Source organism: Manacus vitellinus, unplaced genomic scaffold, assembly GCF_001715985.3.
Source record: "Manacus vitellinus isolate BGI_N305 unplaced genomic scaffold, ASM171598v3 scaffold_7_pilon, whole genome shotgun sequence".
Lineage (NCBI taxonomy): Eukaryota > Metazoa > Chordata > Aves > Passeriformes > Pipridae > Manacus > Manacus vitellinus.
Genome location: NW_021940813.1, coordinates 17003086 through 17025989, shown reverse-complemented (window position 1 = coordinate 17025989; position 22904 = coordinate 17003086). Strand labels below are relative to the sequence as shown.

At 37.3% G+C, this 22904-nt stretch overlaps 1 protein-coding gene across 1 annotated transcript in view; it reads left to right on the top strand.

Annotated features, from left to right (window-relative positions):
* TBL1X (transducin beta like 1 X-linked) overlaps window positions 1-22904 on the top strand; it is a 133647-nt gene that overhangs the window by 34584 nt on the left and 76159 nt on the right. The window contains exon 2 of the mRNA XM_008926805.3: window positions 14177-14284. The gene's annotated coding sequence lies outside the window, so the exon portion shown is untranslated. The remainder of the gene's footprint in view (window positions 1-14176; window positions 14285-22904) is intronic.

The following is a 22904-nucleotide window of genomic DNA, read 5'->3' as shown; positions in this document are numbered from 1 at the left end:
GAAAGAAAAATATGAGTTCTCTAGAATAATCCAGCTTTTCATTCTATTTTGCAGCCTTGTCTAAGCAGATGAATCTGATAACTCCTTAAATGGGAAATTTGCCAGCTGAGAGAAACCCAGAGGGCAACAAATGGGCAGTGATGACAGAATGTCTTGAATGCTGAGAATGTTGTTTTGATTCCACACTGTTTAAAAATATATTTGTCTAGTGGAAGGTAAAATGTTACACAGATAACACAGGAGATTTCCTAGGCATCTCACACACACAACGCGCGCGCAAACACAGTATTTGTTTGGATTTTTTTTCTGTAGGCTTAACCCGGATAAATTAAATTACAAAAGCTCTCAAAAAAAAAAAAAAAAGGGCTGGGGGAGGAGGCAGGACATAAAGCAGTGAAATCAAAGCAACTCTGCCTTAAGGCTGCAGAGATTTCCTTATCTAATCCTGCTGTTTCTGGGTATTTCAAAACATATGGCTCACCTTTAGGGGCAGTCCCCAAACAGTGGGAGATGTTGCATCCCATCTGTGCTGCAGCAACTGGAGGTGCAATAACAAGGTGAATTGAGGACGCCGAGATGACTGTATTTAAACTCATTGCTGTTTTACTGAGGTGATGTTGTGGGGAGGGTGGTGGGGCACATTTAATTTGGGTGGGGTTTTTCAGCTACCCTATGGATGTGCCTCACAAGTCTGAACACGGGTACTGCTGGAGGGGTAATAGTTTTGAGGAAATCTGACAGTCTGAATCAAGAGTAAAAATTTTAGGATCCTGGATACTGGGAAAAGAAAAGACAGGAATGAAACCTAAGAACCAAGGCATTTCATATTTTATTCTGGCAGCAGCTGGACTGGCTGAATAGGTTCCTGTCCTCCACTGTCCACAACTGTTCAGTATTGCTCCCATGAGACTTAGTTGATCATGTAGTCACTCGCTAACCTAATCTGTTCACTATAATATAGCTTAGTTTAAACACTTTTTAACACCAACTTTCTGAACTCTTTAAGACTCATTTTGATATGAGCAATTATTCCTGAGATACTTAGGGGCAGCAGTGTTCAGCAGGAATGTAAGGGAAGAGTGATTATGAGAAACAAGGGAATGAGGCTACACCAGTGAAGCTTCACTCAGAACAAGAAGCTTGATGACAACCTGAAATTGCACACTACAGTGGATAGAATGGGGTATATAGCTAGACTTACGACTACCATGATGAAAATGAACTTTTTAATACTTGTTCTCCAAATTTTCTAAGCCAAGCTTCTAAGTCTCCTACCCTATGCCTCAAAATTTTCCTGAATAATTTCAAAGGCCAGGGCCAAAAATGACTTAACACCTTGCATCTCAATAAAACACTTAAATGTAAACAAAATCTGTAAACTGAGATGCAAAAAGACTCTTAATGATCCTTTTTTTGTTTCTGTAGTTCTTTGATTTCAGTGAGTCTTTTGCTATTAGGTCCTTCCTTTCCTGCTAATGTAGTACAAGAAAACCACTCATTATAATGAAGGCTGCATATTCATACCCAGCCTTAGGCATCACCATCCATATACATATACTTAAGTTAGAATCAAAGTTAAGTGGCATGTTCTGTCATGAAATAAAAAGGTTTTGTTTCATTTAATGCAGCAGAATTAAAGCAAATATCTTTCTGTGCTAATGCTTGCTCTCACTTTTCATAGTTTTGTCAATTTGCAGAAGAAGAGTTTAGCTTCCAAGATGAAAAGACTGACAGGTTTCTGGAACTGCAGGCCACTTCCTTTTCATTTTGAAGTCAATGGTAATTGCACTTCTGCGACCCTGGGAAAAATCGCCTTTTAATGCTACCTAAAAGTAGCATCACATACTGACTACATGAAATTCAATGCTGTAAGTTGTAAATGAAGGTGCAGTGTAGTGTTAGATTAGGGCATATATATATATATATATATATATATATACAAATTGAAGCAGTCTACATTGTAATTTGAATTATTGTCATGATCTGTATGACTTCCAGATGTTCTGAATTATTACTTTAGCATTTCAAAAATGAGGACTACTATTTATTGAAGAGACCTAGAAGAATTTATTTAATAAAATTAATGCACAGGGAAGCATTAAACAACGTGAGACACTTCACAGTGTTGGAAGTAATAGATGCTTTTTCCCTTTCCACTCTTAAGCTCCTTGCAAGGTCCTTGCAAGGTTTCAAGAAATTATGTTTGCAGCAACATAATCAGCATCTTTGGGCTTTCATGCTGGACTAGCAAGCCTGAGGAAGCTTCAGGAAAAAGGAAGACGAGTTAACTTTGTGGTTTTCTGCATTTCAAAAGTCCTTCTCCCTCTGCAACAAGTTTAACTAATTAGTCGAATTTTCAAAATTTGGTGTGGTTTTGCATTTGGTTTGTTGAGTGATTTGGTTTTTTATTTTGGTTGTTTTTTAATTAGAGTTTTGACACTCAATTCAGATTCTTTTTGCTAATGGCTTTTTAACATGCTTGGTGAACCTTACTATGTTTGAACATACCATGAAATAGGGACTATAAACCATGTATTGACTGAATCATTGGATAACCATTTACTGATACTGAGATCTTGAGTACTCTTTCTGTGTGTCCCTTCAATGAAGTACAGTCTAGAGAATCATTAAAAATCTGTCATCTTTAGTAACTGAAATACCTCTGAAGGTAGATAGAAAATTGAAATAAAAGAAACCAAAGATGGCTAGATCATACCATTTATGGTATCAGAATTGCATTAAACCATAGAACATCATCTATATTGAGAGATAATACTTTACTGAAATTCATTAAAGGAATTTATCCTAATCTCATCACACAAACTTTTCTTGTGTATACTAGTCAATATTCTCATATATGCTATCATAGGAGGTGAATTTTGTCTCAGTGTAGAGGCATGGATACCCATGTAGTCCTATTAGGGCATATGATAATGAGACAGCTAATATCAGTCATCAGTTTAATCAGATTAACGAATCAACAGGACCAAAATCTAGAAAAGTTATTTCTTGTAACATGCAGATGGTAATTTTGAAGATTTTTTTCCTGAAATTTTACTTCTAATGGTGACTCTTACAATATTTTATTAAAAAGTTCAAATGTGTTAAAATTACGTAGGTTCCTGGACGACTCAGAGGACTGGGTTCCTCAAACCAAGAAGGCCCCAGATTGATGCTCTTTACCACCAAGTCTGTGGGATGTTTGTTGGAGGGTTATTTTGTCTGTGTGTTTTTTAAATGCTCAGGTTTTTCACAACCCTGTTTACTGCAGATTAATTCATGCTCCTGTTCTTTTTTTCATTTAGTGTATTTCTCTAGCCAGTATTCTCAGCTGCATTTTTCATATCCAGACAGTATAACCTATTGATCTGTCATGCATTTTAATTGGGGGAAGATTAAAATTCAGAAAGTTAAACTGTAATTTAATTTAATTTAATATAAATAGTTTTTACTCCTAATCTCTACAATGATTTAGGTAAAAGGAAAAGGTAATGTTGAGAGGTAATCTGCAGTATAACAAAAGCATTCTGTATCTTTAGTTATCAGTCTTAGCTTTGTTACAGTTGCTTAACCAGCATAAGCTTTATATGATCAGGAAGAATGCCTCACGTTTGATGCTTTTAAGACCTTGGATCTGTCTGGATTCAGCATGTAAGTTTGTGCTCTGCTGTTTTTTATTAAGCTCCTTATTTTCTATGTAAATAGCGCAAGAAGCATATTTAGTTTTAGTATGGAGAGATGATTGTTGTAGCATCATATGATAATTCAGATTGGAAGGGACTTCAGGAGGTCTGTAGTCCAACACCCAGCTCAAAGCAGGGCCAGCTTTGGGGTTAGTCCCAGCTGTTCTGGGCTTGGTCCAGTCAGGAGTCCAAAGATGGAAACTGCATAGAAGTTGTCTTGCAAGAAAATTTGTAATGCTGAAGATAATACTTACTGAATATAAAAATCTGATTTTCAGATGGATGATACAAATGAATGTTCTGTTTGTCGATAAATGTATTAGGTCACTTCTGCCATGCTTTTTAGAACAGACATTTATTTGCACTCATAAAACCCTCTGCATTTTTGGTGTATCTGACTGCTTAGCCTGCCATGTCCTTCCAGGTGTACACTTCTTCTATACAAAACATGAAAGTTAGTGGACTATGACTCCAGCTGTAAGTTTTATCTTAGATGATTCCTCTCTTCTCCTCAAACTCTTTTTTTCTGCTTCTATTAAAAAAAAGTCAGAATTCAGTGCAACTATTTAACTATAAGCTGCTGTAAATTTGCCTCTGATTTAAAGGGAAGAATAATTTTGGAAGTGCTTTAAAGAGATACCATTTACCTCAAGAATTAAAAAATTGTCTCAGAATTAATACCCAGCAAATTCAGCTTCACCAGCAATATAGCAAGCTTCTTCTTAAAGCATACAAATGAAGGCAGTGTTACATTTTTTGCTTGGCAGAGATGGTTTCTTACTTAGGAAATTCAATAAAAACCTTGATCTGTTTTATTAAAAATGGCTAAAAACAGGAGAAGATTTTTTTTTTTGGCTTTTTTACTTCAGAATGTTCTTTTGATTAGATCTGACATTTGCTCTGCTCAGTACCACTGCCTTTCAAAGGAGTCTGTGTTAACAGGAGTGTGAAATTCTGCATTTCATGTGAAAGGATGACTGACAAGTGTTAAGGTTCGTATGGTTCAGGGCAGCCCTTGCTCAGGATACTCTCTGCCTGTTTGTGGGAGTAGAGAATACGCTAAACAGAGGAGATGAGACTGGGAAGGAAGAGGCTGTCTTTGAACGACAGGGAAGTTGGCTCACTGATGTGCAAGTGTCAGTGTCTCTGGGATGAGTTTTCCAGTTTCAGGCTGGAGGGAAGGAGTGGGTGGAGAGTGCAAGTGAAACTGAGATTTCTGCTCCGGGGCGCACATGAAGAAATCTCAAGCAGCTCAGTTTTTAATAACCTGCTCGGTACTTTAGCAGGCAGTGGAAAGACCTGTGATTGCATTTTTGAAAATCAAATCTGGTAATGTCCAAGTAGCTGCTATTTTTTGGCCCTATTCTGAGATGGATGGTTAGTGCTGCTCCCGAGAAGTACTGACTGTACCTCATCTTGCTGCTGCTGCTTGATTCACAAGCTAAATCAGTTTAGATCACTTGAATATGTTTTAATTATGTATTTCATTGCTGAATGTTCACATATAGCTTTTGTATTCACGCTTTGAATTCATACTGATGACCACCTTTCCAGGTAAAAGGATGAGGCCATGGGTTAACTTTATTTTGTAGTTCTATTTTTGAGAGGGTTTATGGATGTTGACTGTTGGCAAGCTACTGGTTAGGCTCATGTAGAAGTACAAGGAGTCCGTCCTTCTGGTTTTATTGTTTTGGAACATTGAGCTTTTCTGTGTCCATGATGAGAACATTTGGAGGAAATAAGCAGATGAAGCAATGCTACCACTCTAGCTGGGTCCTGTGATTCCAAGCCAGAATATATATTATTGACTGCAGTACAATCTAGAAGAAGGGCACTTTTTAAAACCCATCTTTTTCTACATCTTCCTACTAGTTATTACCACCTTTGTCCCTTTTTGTTTCCTATCCCACAACTTGTTAGAAAGGAAGCATTAGAGTATAACATCCTAGCGTAATTATTTTCATCATTAAAAAGAATTTGATGAGAATTTAGCATTTTTACATTTACTTCATTTTCACAGCGTTGCACATTTCGGAAGTGCCTGCAGTCCCCAGAATTTCAGACTCTGCAGAGGTCCACTTATTGGAACCTGTCTGGAAATAAAAGTCACAGTGATAAAGTGGTTTTTGTTACAACATTAGAAAATTCTGTCTAAGAAATTAGATAAATTTTTTGGTACTTTTATGAGAATTCTCTAGCAGCTTGCAAAGTGCAAAGTTCTGTGGCAGCATGATGTTTGGTTCAAGTCTATTTGAATATAATTCAGACAGCTTTAAAATTTCTTTTGTTACCCATTGTTCAGAAAGATGTACAAGAAGTAAATAGTATGGAGAAATTTTAGCTCGACAGCTGTAGCCAGCCATCTTCAGGAAGGATGCCCTGAAAATTGTCCTCTAATGCAAACTTCTCTAAACTTTTGTATGACTGGAAAACTTAAAGTAAGTTCTCTGTGTTTGTGTGTTTCCCTACTAATTTTGCCATCATACAGTTCCATAATGCGTACATTTCATTTCCATTTTCTGCCTGATAGCTCCAGCATTTTATACTTAGTGGGCTAATCAAACAAATGACATTGTTCAATACTGGGAAGAGATTAATGTGTTACATGTCTGGTTCTCTCCCCACTCTTAATACACTTTTTTCCTTTGCAGAAATGTACCTGATAAAGCACAAACCAAAATGTGGGCCTGAGAAATATTATTAGGAGAATGGGTCCATAGTGCCAGTGATTCAGTCATCTGTCAGCCTGATAAATGGATTAGTGTAAGAGGTGTTCCAGTGGGGAAATGCAGCCCATAGGGCTTCCAGATAATTATATTTAAGTTGTTTAGTGCTGCTGGGAAGCAGCATCCAGGCAATTACTGAAAGCTTTGATGCAGTGTGCACTATTAGAGCGTGCGTTCAGAAACTCATTACCCTTTCGTGCTTGCGTTGGATGGATTCTAGGAAGTTGACAGGAAACAGAGATCAGGAATCAATAACTAGAAAGGCATTTTAGTTAGCTTCTGATCCATTTCCTGATTCAGCAGATTCTAGCCTAGAGCATTTCATACAATTGCTGTAATGTAAGGGGAAAATGTGACTTAAATATATTAATGACTGTGTATTTATATATTCATTTTGTTTCAACGATGTGTAGCTGAAGTTCCACCCAAAGTTTCAAAAGGTCCTTCGGGGACAAACTGCTGCCCAAATCCCATGTGACATGTCCACAGTGCCTACCATCTCTGTTCCTCCTAAGTTGATTGTAGTAATTTCTCCTAAAGCCTGACCTTGCAGCGAGTATTGATGCCTCCACAACATCAAGAGTCTATTACCACAGTGCCTGTCGTACCCCACCTTCAAAATCTCTTGGAAATTACAGCTTGTCCAAACCAAAGCTGATGATATTGGCAAGACATATTAAACCTTGTTTAAGAAAATGATACTGGCTCTGTCTCTTTGCTGTGGGCTGCAATTCACATTCCTGGTGCACATTGAGAAAACTCTACAGACTTTGCATCATTCAAATATGGGAAACAGCAAATCCTTTCACGCGCTGCTCTGCAGTTGGGTACCTCCAAGACGTGCATGCTGAAAGCAGCACAGTATTTGCACAACTGGGGGCCAAAGACTTGAAAGTTCATTTCTTAGGTTAGAATGACAGATCTACTCGGGGCAAAAATTACATGAATTAAGTGAAATTGTGTGGTTTTCTTTTTAATCTTGGACTCACTATTGAATCAGGTAATGGTGACTGTTAGGGCAGTGCAGAGGAGGCTGCATTTCTTCTTTTCTGTTTCTTCTTCTATGCTTTTGCCTGAGGTACAGCTAAATAGACAAATGAAAGGATTACACTTCAATGCTTCTGAAGGGGATAATTTTTTCCCACCTACCTGCAGTATCACAGAATTAATAATTAAACTCCTTTTTTATGTTTCCATCACAACAGTCCTAGATGTGCTATGGGATTTGTTTCATGTTTTATAAAGTTCAGCAGAAATCTCATCAGTTACTGTCAAGAGAGAAGTTTGGGTGTGGGGTTTTTTTTGTTTTTAAATATGGACTTGTTAATTAGAAAAATGGCATTTGGTTTGCCTGAGAATTGGTAAAATAAATGCTGTGCTATTTGATATGTGTAAGTCTTTGTGATAAAAAATTTTTAGAAATGATGTGTTGTAGGCCACAACACCCATGAATCCATAGGGGTACTGAGGAAATCCTCTTATAGTACTAAGCATTTGCAGTCTTGGTACCTGCTTTGGTTACTGACAGCTAAACTTTTCATAAATGCATTATTACCACTGAAAGTTCAGGCCTATCAAATAATGGTAGATAACTCATGTATCTCCTGTCTCTGAAACTATTACACATGTAGAGGGAATATCTACTACAGTCAGATACACAGCTGAAGCAGAAAAAAGCTAAAGCTGTTGAAGCACCCGTGCAGGCAAAGTGCTGACATTAGTAAATGATTTGGAGAGTTGATGTTGTAACTGTGTCTTCCAGTCTGGCTCTAAGACTGGTTGTACTGAGTCATTGTTTGGGCTGCTGAGAGTTAATTATTCTCTGAAGAAGCCTGCGTAAAAGGGGTAGCAGAATATAGCCAAATTAATGAGACCGCGCTTCTGAAATTCTTAATTTCATGATGTCCACTAGCTTTGACAGAGGTAGTTAAATGAAACTTGAGAAGTGTTTCCACTTGCAGTTTGGTTTTCCCTGGAGACACTTGCTTCAAAGTGACAGCCCAGGCTCTGTGAGCTGCACCTGAAAGACTGATGTATTCTGGGGAGAGGCTTTCAAGTCTAAGTATTTTAAGTTTTTGTGGGAAGAGATGGGTTATTTCTGAGGGTATTTTTGTTGCTTTGACTTAGATTTTACCATGGGGAAACTTTTTGCACTAGTACTATAATGAAGATTTATTTCAAAGTTGATTTTCTGATTTTTGACTGATTTATGACTTCGTTTCCTTCATCAAATCTGAGCATTTATCTGTAGTAGATTTAAAATAAAAAAACCTTTCTTAACTTCCTTTAGAGGAAGCAGCTATGGGAGAACGATAGCTACATAACTGTCAAAAGAGGGAATTTTTTATCATAGCAAACCATTAAATAGTGTTTATTTACTCTATAAGACCTTAGGGCAAATACATTAATATTCAGGGATTGCGTGGGTTTTTCTGAACAGAATTTGCAGTTCCAGTGCATAGGTACTCTGTGGAAACACAGTAGAGAAACCCAGCTTGTTGTGTTGTGTTATGCTGAAAGTGGTGGTCATTTCTGCTCCACGTGACTGCAATGGCATCTGTGATCCATGTACAGAGCACTTGCTGGTCATGCCCCAGGGGAGCCACAGCTGTGGTTATACCGATGAGATTATATTTATATTTAACATAAATCCATAAAGAAACTAAAACCCTAGCACATCAGCACAAGTTTTGCAAATGTTGGAATGTTCTCTTCATTCATCTGTACACTTTTTAGGAATTGCTTTAGAAAATACATTTTAGGTTATTTTTGCAGATGGGTGGCATAATTATTGATGTCCTGTTATAATCTTCTGTATAGTCATGGTTTACTACGAGTATACTCGCCCAGGGATAGTTTGAAAATATTAAACCTGTTTATCAGTTTGAAAGAAAGCTAAATATTCGTGTTGTGCACTAGGTATCCTGCATTTCTTTCCCAGAGATATAGTGAAATCTCTGGAAACTGCTTTTGTAATTTAGTGTTTGTTGAAGATGGCCTGTTTAGCATTTAAACTTCCCAGTGCCTCTAAAAGCCAGAAAGGAGGGGGGATAATAAATAGTCACCCACTTAATGTTTTTTTCATTGTGAAACAGAGTTAAGAAGAGTAATGACACTGGTTTGGTTTCTCCTCATCTCTGTTGTGTAGTAAAAAGAAATAAAATTATTTAGCTGAAACTATGCAGAAATAGTACTTAAATCTACATATGAAGCAGAGGATAAATGCAGTATTTCATCTGTGGCCTACTAAGGACAGCACTAAATTCATCCCTCCTTTAAGAAACGTCACTTTATTGACTTCTTAGTGTAAATGGTGCTGTGGACACTGTGCTTGTACTCTACCCTATCCTGGCTGGTGCTGTGGGGACAGGGGTGAAAGGCAACATTACTGTTATTCAGTTAAATTGGCATTTCTTATGTAAGAAGGGTGGTTGATAAGTTAGTTGATACATCAACTGCCTGCGTGGGAGTCCGTGTCAGGGGTTCCCATGGTTTTGCTTCACAGAGGTTGTGTTCAGTGGAGTAACTGAGAGATGCACAGAGATCAATGAACACGTTTGTATTGTTTGGTTGTCTTTTGTGTTTTCAAACATAGTGCAAATCCAAAGTCAAACCATGTGTACCAGATTTACAATTAGTAAAAATGAACGAATTTTTTTAACTTTTATTTTTGGTTACATTTCCTGGCAGCTTAGCCCAACCCAAGGCATAGAACAGCAACAGCTATTATATAGCAACTGCAGATAAATTAGCACTTCTAATATCTTTCCTTATCCCTTCCTTAGAGGATGAAATTTTTTAAGGTTGCTAACTGTGAGATCACTTCAATGTAACATAAAAACATTCTTGTTTTTATTTCTGTTTCTTCTCCCATTGTCCCTTTTGTAGGAAGCCCACGTTACTTGTGTGTCCAGAGTGAGGCTGCTGCTTCTTGCAGGGAGAGAGCTGGAAGCACACTGCAGGGCCAAAGCAGCTCCTGGATTTTAACTGAGGTGGAGAACTACTTGGCTAACCCACTGAAACACCTCTATAAGAAGGTTTTTCTGCCCAGAAAGCTTACCTGCCCATAGGGGTGGGACTGGCAAGTAGTTAATAGCATGAAGTGCTGTTATTTATTGCTCTCTGCGCAGAGAGCATAATTTGTACTGCCTGCCTTTGGTCATACTGATGCCCTGAGTGACCCTTGTGAAGAGAGCTCCTGCTGCCACGCTCCTGTGACTGAGTCCTTTCAGCTCATGGGGGAAAGAATAAGCTTCCTAAATTGGAAGCCAGAATATTATTCACAGCAGAACTTAGTCCACCTGTCTCTGGAAGGATAGCTGTAGTTCTCTGAATCTTTGTCTATCTGTGTGAAACCCAGTAACTTGTATATGACTGCAAGATATCTTGTATTTTCACAAAAACTCATCTTCTAAAGAAGTCCCACTAAAGCTTGATATCAATGAACGGAGAATCTCTGCATTCTCCTTTGGATAGCTGCACTAATGGTTAGTCACAGGTGATAAAAGCATGTACTTTATTTCTCACTTAAATTTGGTGTCAGCTTCCAGATGCTGATTTGTTTTATGCACGCCCTTTGCTAGATTAACAAGCCAGTTGGTACTTAGAATATTCTTCCAATGAAAATACTTAGGTGCTGTAATTAGGTCATCTTCTTTTTTTTTGGTGATAAACTATACAAACTGAACTCTCCAGATACTTTATATTAACACTTTGCAGCTGTATTCTGTGATTTCTGGTGGTGGGTTTTTTTTCCAGTTTCTTTCTAAATTGTGAAGATCTTATCCTATTTTAAGTAGGAATAGGTTGCAATACTAATATCACCAAAGAAAGTTTAAAAGAACATTTTCTGTCTTTGCATACTGTTTGTTTCAGAGCTCATATTAGTACTTAATTCTGTATGAAATCAGATTTGAAGAAACTCTTTTGTTGTTGAGTAAAACCTTATGGGTAGGGGCATCTGCTAGCATGACCAGTTACTGCAGTCATCTATACATGCTCTCACCTAGTCATAAGGGAAATTTATATAACTTTTCAATGTCACTGATACTTATAAGTAATAAAATAATAATAAAGAAATTGTATCTTTTCTCCTCTAGGATGTCTCTTTCCTTTTGTTTTTCACTTTTTCAGCAGAGAGCTAGTATGAACTTTTTTAGCAAAAAGTTGTCTACCATGGTAACCAAGGCTGGTCTTAGGAAAGGATTCGATTAGCTCTTCCAGCTTATGTTACCAGTGCTGCCTCCACTGATGCCTTCTGCCTGCTCTGTAGCAGCATGGGAAGATGAATAGCCTTTAAGTGATCCTGTCACGGATAAAAACCTCCAGGGATCCAGTTTGTAAGATTTGTAAACAGAACAAATGAAAACATGACCCAACCAATTTATGAGTATAATTATGATAGAAAGTATTCATAGAATTTCTTCAATAACCATTCTTCCATCTACAGTGCTACAGTATGAGTATCTGGTATTCTGCAGTGTCCTTTACACTCAATAAATCTTGCAGAAGCCTACAGTACAGATATTTTCTTGGTGCTTGGCATGAGAGCAGCATCAGTATGTGTTACATACTGTTGCATAGCATAATGTCAAGAGTTTTGAATAGAGATAATTTTAATATAATAATACTCTTAGCAATTTCCCCATAAGACATGGAGAAGTTGTAACAGAAAAATCCTCTAATTGTTGCTTGGATTTTTAGATTTTGTATTTACGCACAATTATGCTTCTTGGGTTTTTTGGTTTGTTTTGTTTTTTTTAATAAACATAATATTCTCCACAGAAAAATGAGATGGGAGACAAGTTGTGGATTCCCCAACCCTGTCAGTGTTCAGTGCCAGGTTGGATGGGGCTTTGAGCAGCCTGGTCTAGTAGGAGGTGTCCCTACCCATGGCAAGGGGGTTGGAACTAGATGATCTTTAACGTCTCTTCAAACCCAAACGATTCTATCAATCCATAATTAAAAAAAAAGATGGGGTGGAGAGATAAGAACAATCATCTCAGAATGCCATCTGAGAATGAGATAGGTAATTAGATAAGTTGCCACACAGATGGAGATTTGTATACACTCAGTAAATGAACGCAGAAAAACTATGGACTTCTAGCTTATGTCTTGTTAATACTTTGTGATGCTTAAATAGCATTTATTGTCCCTTGTGTAGTCATTCACCTCTGATTAGAATAGATGTAACTTTCTGAAGTGAGTAGTAGTCGATTAGATGGTGTACTTGCCTCACAGTAAACTAAATGAGAACATGTTGTATGTAGTACTGTAGACTGAGAATTAGAACTGGATTTGTGAAAGCTTCTCCTGATTATGTGTTTAAATATGTTACTTATTACATTGATTATATCAGAAAATTATACTTAATGTATAGTTGTCATGGTTTAACTTGAGCTGGTAAATAAGTATCACACAGCCACGCACTTCCCCTAGCCATCCCAGTGGGATGGGGAGGAGAATTGGAAAAAGATAAAGCCCATGTGTTAAGATAAAGAAGAGTTTAATAATTGAAATAAAGTAAAATATAACACTAATAATAATGACAATAATTATTAAAGGGGGGATAACAAAACAAGGGAGCAATAAAACCCAAAAAGGACAAGTGATGCACAATACAATTGCTTACCACATGCTGACCAATGCCCAGTCCTTCCCCAAGGAGTGAACAGCACCCTCCCAGCCAATTCCCCCCAGTTTTTATACTGGGCATGACATTCTATGGTATGGCTGTCCTGGCCATGCTCCTTCTTGGCTTCTTGTGCACCTGCCCACTAGCAGAACATGAGAAACTGAAAAGTCCTTGACCTAGGGTAAGCACTGCTCAGCAACAACTGAAACATCAGTGTGTTATTAACATTATTCTCATACTTAATCCAAAATACAGCACTGTACCAGCTACCAGGAAAAAAATTAACTCTATCCCCAACAAAACCAGGACAGTAGTCTTAAAAGCTGTCAGACATTTGTGTGGAAGAGGATAATTAATTTTAAAAGTCTCCAATGAATATCTCATTTCACTTTACAACATTTAATTATTAGATTACATAGACAAAAATTGAGCATAAAACTTAAGGCTTGAAACAGAGGAGTAGGAAGCTAGTCAAGATACGTGGTGCTCGAATGGCAGAGGAAGTCAGAAATAAGGCTTTACTCATCACACTCGATGGCAGGCATGGAAAAGTGTGCAAATGGGTTTATTATTGCAGAAGAATGTCAGGCTGTCTTTCATGTCTGATTTTCATAAATGCTTGCCTTTAGACTTTCCCCAAAAAACATTCAAGAAGGTGATTTCTTTTACCTGCTTGTTTCTTCTTGCTCAAAGTGGTGCTCAATCAGTTCCCACTGGAAGCTTTTTGAGGAAGCACTTTTGTGTGCATCCCACTGTTCAGAGGCAGCGCACTGGCATTTCAGTCCTGTGCTCAGCAGTGGTTCAGGGTGAATTGCTTGCTTTTGTTTTACCTGACCAGAGATGCTGAAAATTGTTAAGCCAAGCTCAGGGTGTATTAGGATTCTTCCAGATTCCTGAGAAAGTGCAGACCTTTGCAAAGTGCTCGAGTGCTGTGTGTCACTGGGGCTTCCCCTCGCCTCTCTAAATCTTTCTGTGATGGGTGTTGGATTTTTTCCCCTTCAGGTTCTGTCAAAGCTCCTAACTTGGAAGCTAGCACTTTGGTGAATGCCAAAAGCAAAAGGAGTCAAATGCTTGTGTTTTCATGAGGTGATGGACACCGTACCATCTTGACAGGTACCTTTCTCTCATTGCAGCCCTCTCAGCTGTCAGATGTGGTGATCTCCATGGTAACTCAAACCCCCAGACTCTTGACAGCAGCCTGCGAGGAGCAACATTCAGCAGCTCAAGGGTCTCACGACCAGGTAAGCCAAAAGGAATTGCTCAATAAGAACTCACATCCAGTGCACCATTTCCTGTCCAACTGCCTTTCAGGTTTTTCCCTGGTCAAGCCACCCAGGCAGTCAGTTCCTGTACGTACACCAGTGCTGTCATTTGTCCAACTCTCTTGAACAGAGATATTTGACAGAAAGTCTGCGTTTATCAGGGTTGCTTTTTAAGCTACGGGTTGAAGAAGCAATGCAAAGAAGCACTGGGCAATTCTTTAAGTGGTTTTGGTGTTCAGTAATTGCCAGGGTAAAAAAAATTACTCCAAAATGCATCAGCAGTAAGATCAGTCCTACCAGTGTACCGACACCACCAACAGTACTGCCCATCTCTAACATTAGGCCTGAGCAATCTTATTCTCCTGCAATGCATCAGGGACTGTTTCTGTGTTTATGTAACATTCATTGGTACTCTGCAGCCTTTTCAAGTTGCTGCTGTGCTCTTTTCACACAAGTTTCTAAGTCCCTCTCTGTGCTAATAGCAGCATGTGGGGCATTCTGGTTAACATCTTAAGAAGGTACAGACTTCTTCCCCTTTTTTGGTGAATTATAGAGAAAGAACAAGATCTTTGCCATTTTTGGGAAAGCAATGCAGGGACTGTACAGCTGTATTGACTATTGCGGTACTATGAATGCTATGAACAGAAGTAGTATCTCTGGTCTTATGCACTTACATGTGTGGGAGATTAGCTACTCCTTTTTGTTATAAGATTTCACTGTCATTTGTATTGAATTTTTTCTGTGCCATGTATTTTGTGAGCTCTTGGTTTCTCTTCACTGATAACTATACAAAACGTTTCCTAAACAAGACTTTACAGCCTCTCTTGCCCGTTTCCTTGGCCACTGATTCTTCTCTTGGCTCAGGTGTCCGTGTGTAGGGTTGAGTTTGTATTGCATCTGTTTCTCCAACACCTCCCAGACATGCAAAGATTTTGTCTGCCCTAGATTGTCCTTAACCAAAAAGTAACATGTCGGTGAGATGAAATTTATTCCCCTAATAGGGCTCCTTCTTGCCACGTGTGCCAGCTGCTTTTCTGAAGGCCAGAACACCTCAACTTCTCACCAGACATGTAGCCAATTATTGATCATCAGTCTTTTTGTTTTCTGTTACTCTGAAGGTCAGACAGATCTCCAAGATCTCTTTCACGTCCTACCGAAACATACAGCTGGTCTTGACTATCCAGAAATTTTGTAACAGGGAGTGAGTACATGCTTTAGCACTTTTCCTCTCACAGTATCACTGAGACTTTCCTCTCTGCAGGAGAATGTCTCTGACCAGTCTGGGGACAATGCAGGGAGAAAATGTCAGTTTTCGAAGAAAGAAGCTCCAGGAAAATGTCATAGATTCCTGGCATTAAATGTTTTAGAGACTCCTTGTTGGATTTTGGAGATTTGTTAGGAGCAGCAATGCACATCTGCTCAGGCACATCTGTAATGATCATTTATCTGAATCAGTCAGAGGAAACCCAAAAGCAGAGAAAAACATTATGATTTTACAAAGTTAGTAATAATTTTTAGTGAATCTTCTTTTGTTCCTGAGAATGGAACACAGAAATTTCTTCAGTCATGTTTTACTAGTTTAGTTGCTTGAATTAGACCAATAAATTTTACATGATGAGTGTCAGATCACTTAGGTACATTCCAATAGGTAGTCACCAAACTTATTTCCTCAACTTAGTTGTGGCTTTTGAAAATCATGGCCAAAATCACTAGGCAGACTAACCAAAATATGTTTTAACAAAATTTGGTCATGTTAATTTTGTCCTATGCATTCTTATTGTCATCATTGTTTGTTATTGCTGTGATGGGGCTGACAATGACAAGAGGTTGGCTTTATCGAGATCATGTGTGATATGTTGTATAAATGCATTGGGAATTACAGTATTTTGACTAGAAAACCTTGTAAAAAGCAAGATGAAACAGAGAGATGAGGCAAAATCAGATGTCGAAAAATGAAAGGTTGGGCAAGTTCAGTTAGAAAAAGTAGGCATATGCACATGATACCTAGGAAGAAACAGGTCACCATTTGCTAGTTTGATGTTTATTGTATGAATTAGTTGCTTTGAATTTAAGAGTGAGATGGATAGGATGTAGTGGAAGATCCTTCAAACGTATCAGCATATTAGCAGGTTTCTGTTGTTCAAGAAGCTTGCAATAGGTGCAGTTCAAGAATGTCACAAATGAAATGTGATAGTGCAAGTTGTGACTGTTGTTGGTAAAAACACAAAAGCACAGATTAACATAAGAAAACAGTCATAATTTTTAAAAGAAAATATTTCCAGAACAGTACTTTTTCAGAAGCATTCATTTGGTGTGATGGAGAAGAATGTTTTGTTGAGAAGAACATTGCATTTTATTCAGGGAAAGTACAAGAAATTATGAGAAAAAATTTGACTTGCAGTTGCATGAGTTTGAAAAGTACCATAATATATGCATACTGTTTCTTAAAAACTTTTATGATTTTGTACAATTACTGATTTTTAGTGATTTATTTGAATTTATTTAGAACTTTTTAAAATTATACTGCACAGACAGAAAATACAAAGGCTTTCTGTATGTTAACGACAGTTGTTGACACCTAATCCCACCAAATAATTTTATTGGTCAGTTAGATTTACGGACTAGAAAAATCAATCTGCTTTTAAACAGTGTCCTTTGTAATTCTTGGGTTTAGTTAATAAGCTCTGTATTGATTTTGATTTCTAAAATTGTACCTGTGGGCATACACATGAACTATTCCTTCTGACTACTCAGCATTTACTATGCATAGTGTGGTTATTCTTGAAAGTCATATGGCACACTTTCTGTTCACTGAAAAGTAGTGAACTGTTGTAATAACATTTTTAAAAATAGACATATTTAAAATAACATGAACATTCTTTAAATTTGCAGCTGTTTCATGGCTTTATTTATATATTCCCTGATGCTTTTCTTGTTACTTGGTGAATCATGGTTAACTGAAGTCTGATTTTATTCATGAAATATTACTTAATCAGTACTTTTTGGCCTATCAACCAAGTCAGAAAAAAGTATCTATCTAGCTAGAACATGAACTTGTCTCTTTTGCACCTTTACATGGGGCTGGAGAGATGAGGAAACTGTTTCAGTCATGGCTAACTTCTGAGATACGTGTTTTGAGCCTTTCTTTTACGTAGTACAGTTTTAAATTGCTGCTAGTGGAATAAGATTGTTGCTCTTTATTTTTTAAAATCTTTTCTCTTTGACACAGCTAAGGCTTCAAGGAAGTTTTTCAGTGATAGTAAAGAGGATGCTAACATTGCAAAATGAGATGGTAAAAAGCCTTATCCTTTGATTTTTAAATTAAGATGGTGATTAAGGCATAACTCAGACCTTTTAGGACTGGACTGTTTGATTTGTAGAGCACCTTAAGATGCCACGTTGACCATACCAGTCACTTGAAAGTACTTAGTAATAGATATGCAGAGTGGAGAAAAGCAGTTTTGGTTGTAATTGTTAATAATATATTTGGTTCACCTGGAGTGCCAGATTAAGTGAGAGGTGCATACCTTCATGAGCATACACCATGGCACAGGGTAGGGGAGCATGGAGCTCTGCTTTGCCCAAAACTGCTCAGCTCAGGTATGTCCTTGGACATGTACCCTGTAGTGTAGTACCATGTGTGTAGTACACTCCAGAGACACTGTGTCTTCTGCATCGTGCCTGTAATGAGGGACTATGTATGTGCAGTAAATCTGCTGCTTCCCAAAGAGAATTAGGACAGTTTTCCTCTGAAGAAGAATGGGGTTTTCTGCTTTTTAAAGGTTGGTTCACTTGAAGCTTTTATTTTGTACTGAATTATTTTTTTTACATCATGGTGTAGAAATGGAATTACTAAAGGCAGTGTAGTTAAACATACTCCTAAATAATCTGAATGTCTCATGCAGCCATCCCACACAGAAACAGAACAGGTAATATAATTGTTCTTTCAGTAAGTTGTTTCTCTCTAAATTAAGCCATGGAGAGGTATAGGATCTGTATTTCTATTTACGTTTTTGTATGAGCTTGTTCCTAACACTGCTTTGATTTAATGGAACATGAATATAATTTATGGATAAACATACTGTTATATAGATAGTACATGCTAAAGATTTGTGCTCAATATACAGATTAACATCAGTTAATTTCAGAAGAAATTTTATCTTTAATCAGCCTGTGAACATTTTCACATGGTATTTTACTGTCTAATCTTCACTCTGTAAATGAAAGAAATCTGTAAATGAAAGAAATAAAATGATCATTTTTTTTCTCAAAAGTTTATTCAATATAGTGGTGAGAGTTAATATATTTTTTGGTGTGAACCAGAGATATTTTAGGTATAATTAATCAAAATGGAATTGCAAGCATGTCCTCACTGATAGTGTGTTTTAACTTACTCATGGAGATCACAGGTTCACAGCTGTCCTCGTAACAGAGGACCTTGACCCAAGCTTGACTTTTTTCATAAATGTGATTACACTGACTTAGTAACTAAATTGTTGTAATGGCTTATTTGGAGAGTAAGTGATCACCACAAAAAAAAGCTGAGGTGATTTAAGGTATTACAGATCCCACACCTGAACTGGAAGAGCAGTGCCCTTGAGTGCCTGACTGTTTCAGTACCAAGTCCATTTGCAGCTCTTGTTGAAGGCTGTTAAAATGGCCAGGATGTTCTAACTTTAAAGAATGCAGTGAGAGATCAGTCAGTCTTCTGCTCTGATTCAGCTGTGAGGGACAGTAAACTCCAGGTAAGGAGCAGAGGCAAATGGCTGCAGCACCCCTGGTTTTACACCGGTGCCACCGTTTGTGCAGTATGTTTCAAAACAGTCTTTGGGTTGACTTGGGTGGAGCCCATTCCCTTTGAATAATCCGACTTCCCAGAGTTGTATAGTGCTGTATCTTCTCCTAATAAATGGTTCAGGAGATTGGGTTAGTATGGATGGTACCTACTCAGAAAATACAGGGGGAACAGGGAAGGCACTCTCCCAAACAACATCTCTGTTGTAAAAGAACAAAGTGGGTTTGCAATTTTTGTTATATCTGAGATGGTTAACATTTTTGTATTGGTTGCTCCATGAGCTACAGTGTGATTTAGCAAGCATTCAAAATGTCTGTAACATGAATTGTGTTTATCATCAACCTAAATCAGTTTAAATAAATTTAGCTCATCTGATGCATGCATAAATTAATATCCCTTTTATCTAGCCTACTTGCAGTCCTAATAAACAGACTAATCAATCATAGCTGCCTTCTTCTATAGCATGATTGTATATCTCTGATCAAGGAAAATGTAAAATAATTTCTCTCTAGTCCCTACTTAGATCCCCCCATAATCAAGGATTAATGATTTACCTTAATCATTTTTACATTCCTTGATAGAAAAAAGAATTTTTTTTAGTTCGTGTGTTTAAAGGATGATTACATTCAACACTGTAAAACTAAAGAAGTATAAAGTATTTTTGTTTCTCCACAACACAGAAAAGAATGCTAGTCTGACTGAGAGAACTCTTTGTAAACACAATGGCAATGATACCATGTTTTGAAGAGTTTGTGCTGTAGTAATGTCTACTCATTCCTTTTAGTTATAGCTGGTTTGAGGCCACTGTCCCCTTTCTTTCTGGTTCCAGTGAGTCCAGGACTCTGGCTAGGCATTTTCTCTCTTAATTGAAATATAAAGTGCCAAGCAAAACCTGAGGTTGGCTTCATGTAAGATACTAGGAAAAACCCAAACAATTAAAACTTCCCTTTAGGTTGTTGTTTGAGAGCCTCCTTAATGGATTAGCTGCATCCCCTTATTCCCACACAGAACTGAAACTGGCCCCCAGATAATACTTTTATGGTGAACTACTTACCCTATATATCAATTGTCTATGATCTTTTAATTATATACATTTATAGTATATCACACATTTCATTACTTTTGTCTAGCTAGGCAATTATGAAAAATGTGTAATGTGTGAAAGATCAACTTGGACTTTATTTACTGTAGTATTTTACAGCTGCTTGCTATACTTTTACCTTCTAACAACAAATTCTGCCTTTTGCAACTGCAAAAGGCATCAAGGCAAATTTGTGTTCTAGCTGGTTTATCTCTAAAATATGTGTTCAGAATATGTCCCACTAAGTGCATTTGACAAGATTACAAAAGCAGCAGTTGTCTTGAGAAGTATTCATATCGTAGTAGTTAATGGCAATTTCTTCACTTCTACTTCAGAAATAGTGTTCCAGATAAAGGTATAGCAAGGAGTTGCATCAAAATGGTATGTAAATACCTCCTGAGCAGCCAAATGCTGCTTCTGGTATTGTAGCTTAAGGATGCTGCTGCTGTTTCTGCCTCTTCTGCTCAGCACTGACAGCAAACCAAAATTGGTTTTGAGAAATCTTGCTGTTGAACTGTAGCTGCTGGCTTTTATACAGAAATTGAAACATACTGGCCCATATAACAAAAACTAGACTTTAAATGAGCTAATCATCTTGCCTTGTTACTAGTAAGTTCAATGTTAGACTTGCTTAATATTAGAATATTTTCTTATGTCTGTAGAGAAATTAAATTCAGAAAATATGCTTATTTGTTCTTTGAGCTTTCAAGTTATGAACTTTGTTCCAAGAAAGATTTAACGTGAATATATTTTGACATGGAGATGAATCTTTTCCTCTATATTAAAAATTGAGCATTATCATGCAAAAATAATAATTCTATTACTGGCACAAAAGAAGTGTGTAGTGCACATTTTTGAGTAAACATTGTAATATGGTGTTAAGCAAAAGTGTGTCTGCTTGTTATTTACGTGATTCCATTCCATGAATACAGATCTTAAATATCTTTAGTCATTTGAGGGTCAATAATATGCTTCAGAATTTGGCCTGAAATGTAAATTAATCCTATGTTTTAAAAATATATTACTTTAGGTTTTAGAACAATAACCTCATTTTACACTGCAAGTTTCATGATTTTTTTTTCAAATTCTTTATTTTTTGAGTCAAAAGTTCAGCTGTGATAAAATATGACTAAGTGTAAACTTGGTATCTGATATGACATGAGGTCTTTACAGCCATGTTTTTATAAAACATTGCTTCAAAATCCTTCCAGATTAAATGATAACATTCCAATAATCTGTTCATTTTCTTCTTTTAAAGAACTCTAGCTTTACATCAAGCTGTTAATCATAGTGGGATGATTCTGTTTTAAGCAATTTAAGTTGATAAATCTCAATGTAGTAGTAAACTGGAGAAGCTGTTTTCTCTCTTAATGTATGTGTGCTTTTGATGTCTTTCTATATACTGATAGATTTTCGTAAATTATCTGCTGAAGAATAAGCCCAAATATTTTAAATTTATTCTAATTAGATAATGTTTTGGAAGTCTGGTAATGTATAGAGTCTTTGCAAGCTCAAAAAGTGAAAATTCCCCTCATACATAGGTGTTTAAAACTATGCAAACATCATTTTTAAAAAAGTAATAAATACTATATAAATTTTTTAAAAAATAACACTAGACCAGAGCAGCAGAAGTCAAGGAAGCAAAGTTGTCCATGGTGTCATCAGTCTGACGACTGTCCTCTGAAGAATGAGGAAGGGGATCAGTAGAAGCAGCTGGGTCAGGGAAGTTAAGTGAAAAGGGAGGAAGGAATGTCTGAGGAGGAATGGCTGGGAGGCCAAAGCTTGGGGATCCTCTGAGTTTCTCTACTCCATAGATGCTTTATGAGCTTGTGTGGCCAATAGTAAAAAATGAGGGAAAACTAGGTATTAAACCTGTTGTTATTGCCTATTATCAGTTTTGTATAAATCAAAATTTACCAACTGTTTCCCACCTTTTTTTCCCTATAAACTAACCATCTGTATTTATATTGACTTTTTCATCAAAGTCATATTTTGAGAATTTACAAAATCTCCTCACATGGAATTGCCATTTATCTTGTGGAGATTGTTTCGTTCATTCCCCAAAGCTTTCATGCTGCCGTGTCTCTCAGAGCTTTCTCTTGCTGTGGTCCCCTGTCCTGTAATGAGTGTCTGCTTTCTCCTTGCAGCACTTCAAGAGTATATGAGCTTTGATGGAGTCTAGCCTCTTTGCATATTGTTCTTTTGACTTTTAAGTCGAGTTTGGTTTAGGATTTCACAGGAGAGTGAGTATTAAGACCTCATTGACAGGTAATGGTCTGCATCATTATATTATGTTTTGTGTTCCTAACATTTTGACACAAGTGTATTGGAGACAAATGAGATTGCATTTGTATTGATTTAAACCATTGTTGCTATGCAGCGGAAGAATTGTGTGTCCCTTTGAAAGAGAGAGCAAAATAGGAGGGGCTTTGTTTTTACAGAGATGGAGGAAATACAGATTTCTGGTACTGTGGCATGTTTGTTGCTACTGGAGTTGAATTGCTGATGAAATCGTGAGGTATATGTTTTTTGCTGTGGCCTCGTCCAGGTTGCTCTATTAACGTCAGCCCCAGGGCTTGTTCACATAATTTGAATGATGCTTTTCAGTGACTTTAGAGGGAATTTACGCAGCAGATTTTATTCGTCATGTGTTTACTTGGTGTTCTAGAAACTTGTATTATTCTCTTTATGGAACTTCTTTTTGTCTTAAGGAGATACCAGAA